This window comes from Octopus bimaculoides, chromosome 10 (genome assembly GCF_001194135.2).
Source record: "Octopus bimaculoides isolate UCB-OBI-ISO-001 chromosome 10, ASM119413v2, whole genome shotgun sequence".
Classification (NCBI taxonomy): Eukaryota; Metazoa; Mollusca; class Cephalopoda; order Octopoda; family Octopodidae; genus Octopus; species Octopus bimaculoides.
The window spans coordinates 50,099,127-50,109,095 of NC_068990.1; the positions used below are offsets into that span (position 1 = coordinate 50,099,127).

The 9,969-nt window shown below is 36.1% G+C and overlaps 1 protein-coding gene across 2 annotated transcripts in view; it reads right to left on the reverse strand.

The window, feature by feature from the left end:
- LOC106878624 (protein IWS1 homolog) overlaps positions 1-9,969 on the reverse strand; it is an 863,399-nt gene that overhangs the window by 531,622 nt on the left and 321,808 nt on the right. The gene's annotated exons all lie outside the window — the stretch shown is intronic.

Sequence of the window (9,969 nt, forward strand, 5' to 3'; positions counted from 1 at the left end):
AGCAGTTATAATACATCAATGACAACAGCAAGCTAGTTTCACAGCGGCAGTGGAGGGAGCAAAATCTGAGATTTTTGAGTTGATCCCAATAGTCAAGGCTTATCATGTCATCCTCCGCAGACCTCCGCCAAGCAGCTCATTTTAAGATAGATATGTGAGTAAAATTACTAATAGAGAAACGAAAATAAACTTTGGAAACAGCAATGCAACCATAGGTTAAGTGGAAACGATGAAGTGTTTTCAAAGGAGATAATCAAAGAACGTAACATTGTAATACTTCATGTAAAGTAAATATAACAAATGAAAAAGCCTTGAAGAATTCATAAAAATTCATGGATCACTACCAAAATTTCATTATCTGTTCCTTGTGTCATTACCAACTTTTCCTGCAAGTTTCATCAAATACCGTTCACAACTTTTGAGTTATTTTGCACACAGACGGACAAACCAACGCCGATGAAAACATAACCTCCTTCCTTGGCAGAGGTAATAATTATTCCATAAGAATCAATAATGTATAATATATAATCAATAATATATTACAATCAAGAATTACATAATTTAAATTTTACAATCACAACAGTTTCATAATAAATTTGATATTTTTAATAGATCACTACACAATATTGTTTAATAATAAATTTGATAGAAAATACAGCCAATCAAACTACCCGACTTTGTAAAGAAGATAAAATATTGAAAAAGCGAAGGCACTCAAACCAAGTTACTTGATCTCTGAAATTATTGCCAAGGTTGCAACGCCTCAGATTTATGGTAAAAAACTTGTCAAGCCTGCTATGATAGCTTGTGCAAATGAGGTTCTGGGAAAAGATGCTGCATCTACTCAGAGTACAATTCCAAGAAGACAGAATGAAATGTCTAATTTTGTTGAGAAGATTGTGGAAATTCTCCAAAAGATGAATTTTTCTCTCCAGGTTGATGATAGCACAATTCATAACCAAGCTATCCTTCTGGTCTATGTCAAATTCATCCATGAAGATGATATAAGGGAAGAAATGTTATTCATTAAAAGTTTGTCTGAAACTACTAATAGAGAAGATATATTCAATGAAGTAATGCAATATTTTAATGATAAAAATATTCCATTGACTAATTTGATCAACATTGCATCAGATGGAGTTGCAGCCATGACTGGAAAAGTGAAAGGCTTTGTTTCTAGAATGAAATCAGTTGCTCCTCACATTTTTTAATATACATTGCATTATCCACAGACAGCATTTGGTTGCTAAGAAAATTGGAGGACACATGGAAGAAGCACTCAACACTGCCATACATGCAATTAACTTTGTCAAATCAAACTCAGTGAATAATAGATTTTTTATGCAATTCTGTGAAGATGAAGATTTAAAAACCCTATTGCTTCACACAGAAGATGGTTGTCAAAAGGCCTGAGCCTTGGAAGACTAGTGACTTTGTGGGAACCATTAATCAACTTTCTCATGTTCAAGAGTTAGATGACTCTCTACAACTCCAAGAAGCAAGCTGATACAGCTAAGAAAATTTTGGAAAGACTTTCTGAGTTTAAATCAAAAATATTCTACTTGAGTGATATCTTTAAAACAGTGAATCTGCTTAACTTAGAGCTGCAAGGTAGAAAATGATTTGGTCACCTGGTCTCAAATGATAGAAGGGTATATGGGGAAATTAAAATTTTAGAAAAAACAGTTTGAAAAAAAAAATTGGCATCATTTCAAAATCTCAACACCACAGTTCCTACATCAGAATGCATTACCCATCTTGAAGGTCTTCATGTAGACTTTGAGAGAAGATACAAAGATGGATTATCCCACTCTTGTTTGTAGACCTAGAAAATTATGAGCCAGATGAAAATTTTGAGTTGGCTGAAATGTTGTTGGATTTGAAAGAGAATATGAAACTTAGAAGAATTGCAAAAGGTGTCTTTGCCTACATATTGATAAAGGAATCACACCCAAATATTTTTCGATATGTAGAGGCAAGCATCATACTTTCCCTACCACATGGACGGTGGAATCTGCATTTTCAACTGTTGTAGATATTTTAAGTAGAAAAATAAATAAATTAGATGTCAACAGCAGAGGAACTATCAGACTAAGACTAAATGAGTTCATTAAAATTAATTATATCTTGTTAGAAAAATCAATATCAGGCTAGTCACTAGCTGAATGGACTAAAAATGAACGATTTTATGAAAAATGATTTTGATATCTTGTGTTTATCTTTGTTTACTAAAATAAATTTTAAAGTATAAATAGACTATTTTGCCTTTTCATTAAGTATCTTAGTGTGAAGATAAGTGGTCCCTAGAAATTTTTTCAAGTAAAAAAATGGTCCCTGAGCTGAAAAAGATTGGGAACCACTGGTTTACACCACAAGTGAACTAAACCCCTCATATTCTATACTAGCATGGATAGTATATATATATATATATATATATACACACACACATACATATATAAACTTTTTATTTTCATATATATCTATATATTTGTTTTACATTCCTTTTCATACCTATGTATATATCTATTTTTATATATTTTTTCATCCCTTTATATATACTTTTTATGTATTGTATATTCTTGCTTGTCTTTGAACCACTCAGCATCACTATAAAGTGTTTTTGCAATGCAGTACAAATTGCATATGACTTACTTTCTGCACAGGCCTTTCTAACATAATTGTTAACACTTATCTTCATTGCTATGTCTTATTTTCCTTTTATGCTCTTTTGTAATTTTGCATGTCCTTTTGTCTTATGGTGTCACAAGAGCTGTGGCGTTGAGGCTAGACCTCATGGGTTGGAGGTACCAAGTCATCAACTCATACACAGCTGGCCTTTCGGTAGATGTAAATTCACTTCCTCAGCAACTGAAGGTAATGGTGGAATTTGGTTTCTCTATTTGGTGTCTTTTTTAGGGACAGCATTGCCCACCAAAGTATTTGAAAGTGTTTAGAAAAGGTAACCCCAAAATTGCTCACCTCATGAAAATCTGGTCAGTTGAGTGCAGCTGGCAGGTGTGCATATAGCACCGAAACAATAGAATTAGTAATGCCAATCAATTGGCCTTAAGATTTTTTGTAGGCTGATAATGCAGGAGCTTGTCCTGAGCATAAAACAGTTATTCTTGCTAAAGAACTATGAAAAAATTCTGTAGATATTGCAGCACTTAGAAAGCTGCTTATTGGGAGATGGTCAAGTTACTACTAGGTACAAGGTATTCTAGAAGGGAAACGAGGACAATATATGGAAGCAAGTGTAGGCTTTGACTTTAAAAAATGAGATAGTGTCAAAGTCAAGCAACTTACGAGGGATGTTTATTAAAGATTTCCACTAACCCATTTCTTAAGGACTGGAATAAATGAAATTTGGCATAATCATTAGTCATTTTTTACATAGCTTCCACCAATGGTGATACACTTCTCCCATTGCTTTACACAGCTGTAAAGATCTTGTCTGTAGCAGTCGGTAGGTTGCGCCTGGAGCCAAAACTTTACCTTGGAAAGAAATTCATCATCATCCAAAAAGTGCTTCCTCTTCAAAAAAGACTTCATGGTTGGAAAGAGATGGAAGTCAGGAGAATGTGGAAGGATTTCATAGCGGCAGGAGTATGCTTTCATCTGGGCAACCTGTGCATTGTGAACTGGGATGCGGTGTTGGAGGCGGCGGACTCCATCGGTCAGCATCCCACACCCCTGTTTTGATGGTGTCCTGCAATTTCTGCAGCAGAGAAGCATAATATGCCCTATTAATTGTGGTGCTCTTTGCCAGAAAATCCATCATCACTACTCCATGCTAGTCCCAAAAGACTGTGAGCATCAACTTGTCTATTGAGGGTTGGACACGAGCCTTCTTTGGAGGTGGTGAGTTATCAGGTTTCCATTGCTTTGACTGGACATTAGTCTCAGGATCATAGTAATGGGCCCATATCTTATCCTGTGTGATAAGGCAGTTGAAAATGTTCTCAATTTCTTCGCTCATTGCCAAAAGAGCTTGGTGGCAATTGACTCTTTCCTGCTTCTGAAAAGGTGTAAGCATGGGGGGGGGGGGGTGTCATGAATGATTTTTTTCTACAGACCCTACACTTATCTTCACTTCTTGGGCTAGTTGCTAAATAGTTATGTGAGGATCCTCCGAAATGGCAGCTTCCACTTTATGTATGGTGTTGTCATGAATGGTCGAATATGGTTATTCAGGAATAGGAGCAGTTTCCACCGATGTCTGACCACATCTGAACTGGTGACACCAGTGCTTGACTATGTCGTATGATGGTGTATGACCTTTCAAGTATGACCTGATCATTGATTGGTATTCAACTGCTTCCATCATAACACCCTGGTCCACTACAGCAGCTGTAAAAGACAAATGACTCCCAGTGCAATTTACAATGTGACATGTATGACACCTGTACAAGTTCTGTTTCCTGCAATAACCAGAAGTCAGGGGGAATCTTTAATGAACACCCCTTGTGTGCACTAACTCTAGATAGCAGTGAAGAAGCAAATCTTGAATTCTATAAAGCTTTAAAAGAGTATTTGTGTGGTATAAACAATTTTGCTTGGTGACTTTAATGCTAGAGTTGGCACTGACTGGAACACAGAGATGTCTTGGAAGGCATGGGGTTGGGAAAATGAATAGTAATGGTTTGTTGCTCCTTCAACTTTGCATAGAGGTGTACTTATTTATACCAAGTACCCAGTTTAAATGTAAAGAATGTAATTGTTAGGTAAAGAGATCTAAAAGATGTACTTAATGTGCATTCCTTAAAGAGGGGGGACTATTATTAAGATCATGCACTTGTTAGAGCAAAAGAAAAAAAACTAACATGACAAAATATCCTACGCAGACGGTCTTACAATAAAACCCTACCAAAACATGTTAATGTAGGAAAGCTTAAATACTCTGATATGCAGAAAGTTTCGAGGAACATTTCATCAATTCAGGATTCATCTTTATGGGGTAAACTACAAAACAAGTTATATATCTCTTCTGAATTCCTTGGTTTTCAAAAAGCTAATAATCAGGATTGGTTTGATGAAAATAAGAGAACTCTGCTATTTCAGCAAAGTCTGTGCTCAGAAAATCACTCCTTCAGGATAATTTATCCTCTATTAGATGCAAAAAGATACAAAATGAGCTAATATGAGTAATAGCTGAGATACAAAGAGCAATAAGAACTATGAAAGAAAATTGATGGAGGGATTTGTGAAGAGATATTCAATCAGCTGCTGACTGACATGATGTTAAAAAGTTTTATGCTCTCATAAAAGGAATATATGGTCCTAAAGTGGCAAGAATTACACCTCTACATGCAAGCAATGACGAAAGACTACATCAATGGATGTTATTGTAAAATGATGAAAGGAGTATTTTTCTCAATTTTTTAAAAATTTAAAATTCTAATATCAAGGATAACATTTCCAATCTTCAGCAAATGCCAGTCATTTATAAATTCAACAATATTCCTTCTATTGAAGAGGTTCAAATCTTGATTAATAGACCTAATCTTGGAAAAACACCAGGAATAGATGGAATCACAGACATTTTCTGGTATGGAGGTTACCATATGGCAAAATTAATGTGTAAAATAATTTGTGATGTGTGAAAGATAGGAACAGTACCAAAAGCCTGGCATGATGGTATTATAATCCCCATTTGTAAGGAAAAACGTGCACAAGATATGGATATTCTTTGCATGATTAAACAAGATTTCAGTGAATGCTCTCCCAGAATCTCAATGTGGCTTTAGATCAAATAGGGGCACCATGGATATGATCTTCTCTGCATGTCAGGTGCAAGACATCATTTAACATCCGTTTTCCATGCTGGCATGGGATGGTTTGACAGGAACTGGCTAGGCTTCATGTCAGTTTTGGCATGGTTTCTACAGCTGGATGCCCTTACGAATGCCAACCGCTTTACAGCATGTACTGGATGCTTTTATGCAGCACCAGCACCCACAAGTCCTCAAGATTAAAAACGCTCAGCTGGAGAGAGATGCAGGAACATGCCTGTATGCAAGGACAACCACACTTTTACTTAGGTTGATGTCTTCTCAAGCACAGTAAACTGCCAGGAGTCTCAGTCCCATCATCCCCTCTGTGAAACCAAATATCTGAACATCCTTTCTCACCACTTTGTCCCATGTCTACCCCTTCTATATTCCCTCCACAATTACATGTCTGTACAAGTGCAGTCTTCTCTCTTTCACACATCTGATGCCTTGTATACCCAGTTCTTCTCTCAAATCACTTACACTCTATTGTATATGCACACTGACATTACCCATCCAGCAGAGCATACTGGTTTCATTTCTTTCAAGTCTTTGCATATCTTCAGTAGTTACAGCCCATGTCTCACCGCCGGGTTTCATTTCTTTCAAGCTATTGCATATCCTCAGTATTCTCAGCCCATGACTCAGTCATGTAGCACACTTGTTTGAATTGGATTTAATCCAGGTCTTTGTTGATTTAACAAAGGCCTTTGACAGTGACTATAGGCAGGCATTATGGGTGTGTAGGTGGGGAAGGAGGATGTAAGCTTGGCTGCCCATTACATTTAATAAGATCTTTTCATGGTAATATGAATGCATTTGTTAATGTTGGATGAGTTTTTTTCGGCATCTTTTAAAGTGGAAAATGGGGTGAAGCAAGGAGATATTCTTGGACCAACATTATTTTCTCTAGTTGTGGTTGTAAAGGCATTCAAAAGTTGTTGGGACAAGAGTATATATTTATTATAGAAGCACTAATAAATTACTTAATTTGGGAAAGTTGTCAGCAAAAACAAAGACATTTACTTGTAATGCAGGTGACTGTAACTTGGTAACCCATTCAGGAACCTGCATCACTTAATACTTTAACTTGATGAATCCTCTATGGTCTTTGGGCTAACATTAGGTTTAAATAAAACTTGTTTCAACCTGCTTCCAACTCATTATAAACCTGTTCATATTCTCCTAGTTGTTGGAACCCTTCACCTGCTTGTAATGCACCCACCTATTCTCACCCCCTCCACCAGAAACTCCCTTAGTCACAGTCTCTCACACACATTACTATAATACAAGTGCCATAGCTTGTACGCTGTGCATCAAAATGCGACTGAAGAGTACCGATCAATTAATTAACTAATCAGTTTTTATTTATCTTTGTATTAATAATGCTTGTACAGCACATTCACTTCTGGCAGATGCAGCAAGTGTAAAATGAATGAATGATGGTAGAATAAACGTGAACACAGCTGATATGGTGTCTGCTGGCAATGCTTGTTGAAACCTTTTCAGATGCTGAACACCACTCCGCTTCTCCCTGTTGCCTCCACTTTCACAACCTTAGAGTTGGCACTGTCATTATAGGCAGATAGAAACGTAGGTCTAGTGAGATTTTTGAAATGCTTGTCAGTAGGAGTTGCATTCAAGAAGATGGAAGGGAGCTTCAGCCAGGTTCTTTACAGTCAAAAAACATAAGTATAAAATCTTCTGGGAAGGCAATAGTGACAGGGCATACTTCTAGCTGAAAAATGGGTAGATAAGTTAAAGTGTGAAAAAATACTTAAGCTTAGACTAGTTTTGCTAAGTAGTAGAGCAACAATTATTTTTACCCATGCTCCCTCAACCAGGTCTGCCACATGAACATAAGGATCAATTTTATTATACTCTTTTGCAGACTACCATAAAAACAAATGACTATGACCGTATCTCTGTGGCTGGTGACTTCAGGACATGTTGGGCAACATATGGGTGGCTTTCATATGTGCAAGGTGGCCATGGAGTTGGTTCCTGTAATGAGGAAAGAACAAGGCTACTGGAGTTCTTTGATGTAAATAACCTAATGATCTGGATAGATGAATGAGTTTTACCCCAGTGTGTCACCTATCAACATGGAACTTTGTCCTCCTTAAGCAGTGTTAATTTCAGATCCGTCTTCACTACTTCATCCAAAGTGGGTCTTGGTCTCTCTCTTCCACAAACTCCCTTTATTTTCAGTGTATGGCCCATCTTTGCACACTGTCCTCCTATATACATACCACACACTTCACTCATGTTCAGTTTTTCTCTCAGCCCATTTATGTTCTGTTGTCCATGTACCTTATTTAATATTACACAGCCCATAAAGCAGGCTTTCTCTGTTATACATGCAATATTAAACAATAAAAAATCCTAATGTCTCTTATTTAGACTAACACTAACAGAAATTGCCAGACATTTATGAATTTTGGCAGAAGCCACAAATTTGGGTGGGGTGAGACATAGCCATTTCAGTTCCAATACTTTAATGGATTTCAAAAGAAAAAAACTAATTCCTGAGATTTGAGCATAAAAAGTTTGAATGTAGCAATAGTCTAGGAAATTAGTACCAATAAGTAGTTTGAGGATAGAGAGAGATGGGAAGTGGGGACCCTGCCTCCACAAAAAAAAAAACCCCAAACAAACAAAAACTCAACAACTTTGATCATTTTGCGATTTTTTTTTGTTTTATTTATATTTCCCCCCATGTTTTTTTTTATCTTTTCTTTCTTTTTCAGTCAAATTTTTCCACTTTTCTTTATAATTTTTTTTGTACAATGTTTTGTATAATATATAGAAAGAAATAGGAAAGGTTGGGGATGGAAGAGGAGAGAAAGAGGGAGACAGATTCACCATGCCTAAAAACACCAAGGTGAATCGACTAACATAACCATCACATGCACACAAAATATTTAGCCGGCAACGGTCAGGATATTTAACAGCAACTCCTGCTTAGTGGATATATATATATCTTCTCATATGACCCTAGAAATTTACAGAAATTCATCTGATCATAGCTGCAGTAAACGCAACATATCTTTAATTTTACTGATGAGCTCACCAGATGTATCTTTGGAGGGGCAGGGAGCACTAGACTATGTGACTGTGTGTGCGCACGTGTACGTGTGCGTGTGTGTGTGTGTGTGTGTAATGTGTTTGGAAGCATGTACATGTGTTAATTTTTAACACGAACATGCAAATGATTTATGCTTAAACAAAAACAAAAATAACATTTAAAGCTGAAGAGTCATTTGTATGTGTATATAACACACACACACAAACTGGTGTATAATAGATACACTATACACCAAAATAAGACATTTAAATGTAAATCCACAGAAACACACACAACTCGGCACTGCAGGAGAATTAAAATCAAAACAAAATAAAAAGGGAAACAAATTTACAAGTATATCTTTTTGTATCTACAATTCTGGTAGACATGCATACACTTACTGAAGGATACTGGCAGACACATATACAACCCAGTGTGTGTATGTGTATATGTATATATAAATGTATATACACACACGCCAGTCATACATATATACATACACGTGTGTGTATATATATATATATATATATATACACACATGCAACACACACATATATATATATATATATATATATATATATATATATATATACACACACACACACACATGGGTAATGCTCATTGTAATGGATTTTTTCTAATGGCAAAGACTGCCATTTTGGTGCGAGACAAGTTATTCCAATTAAGGCACAATATCACATGCCACTGTTCCTATCTGGCAAAAAGTTGTTTGAAGTCTTTGTGCCAGGAAGCCTGGCACAAAAGTTTACAATACATAATTTGTGTGTATGTGTATACATACATACATACACATGTTAGGATCCACAATGAGCAGAACTTACTTGCAGGTATTGGTAGTGCAAATCAGAGGTGCAATCTGTGTGGGTATATATACACACGCACACAATTTCAAATTAAGCAAGATTAGCGAACATGCAGGTACTGAACATTGTTTAAATTACACTACCGAGGATTATAGAGTTTCTCACCTGCGTAGCGTTGTATTAATATGTAAAAATAAAGCTACGTTATATGAAAGTGTGTTTAAGAGTATTTTAGTAGTTGAATAAAATAATGATAAAAGACGACACTTGAAAACACACACACACATATATATATGTGTGTATATAT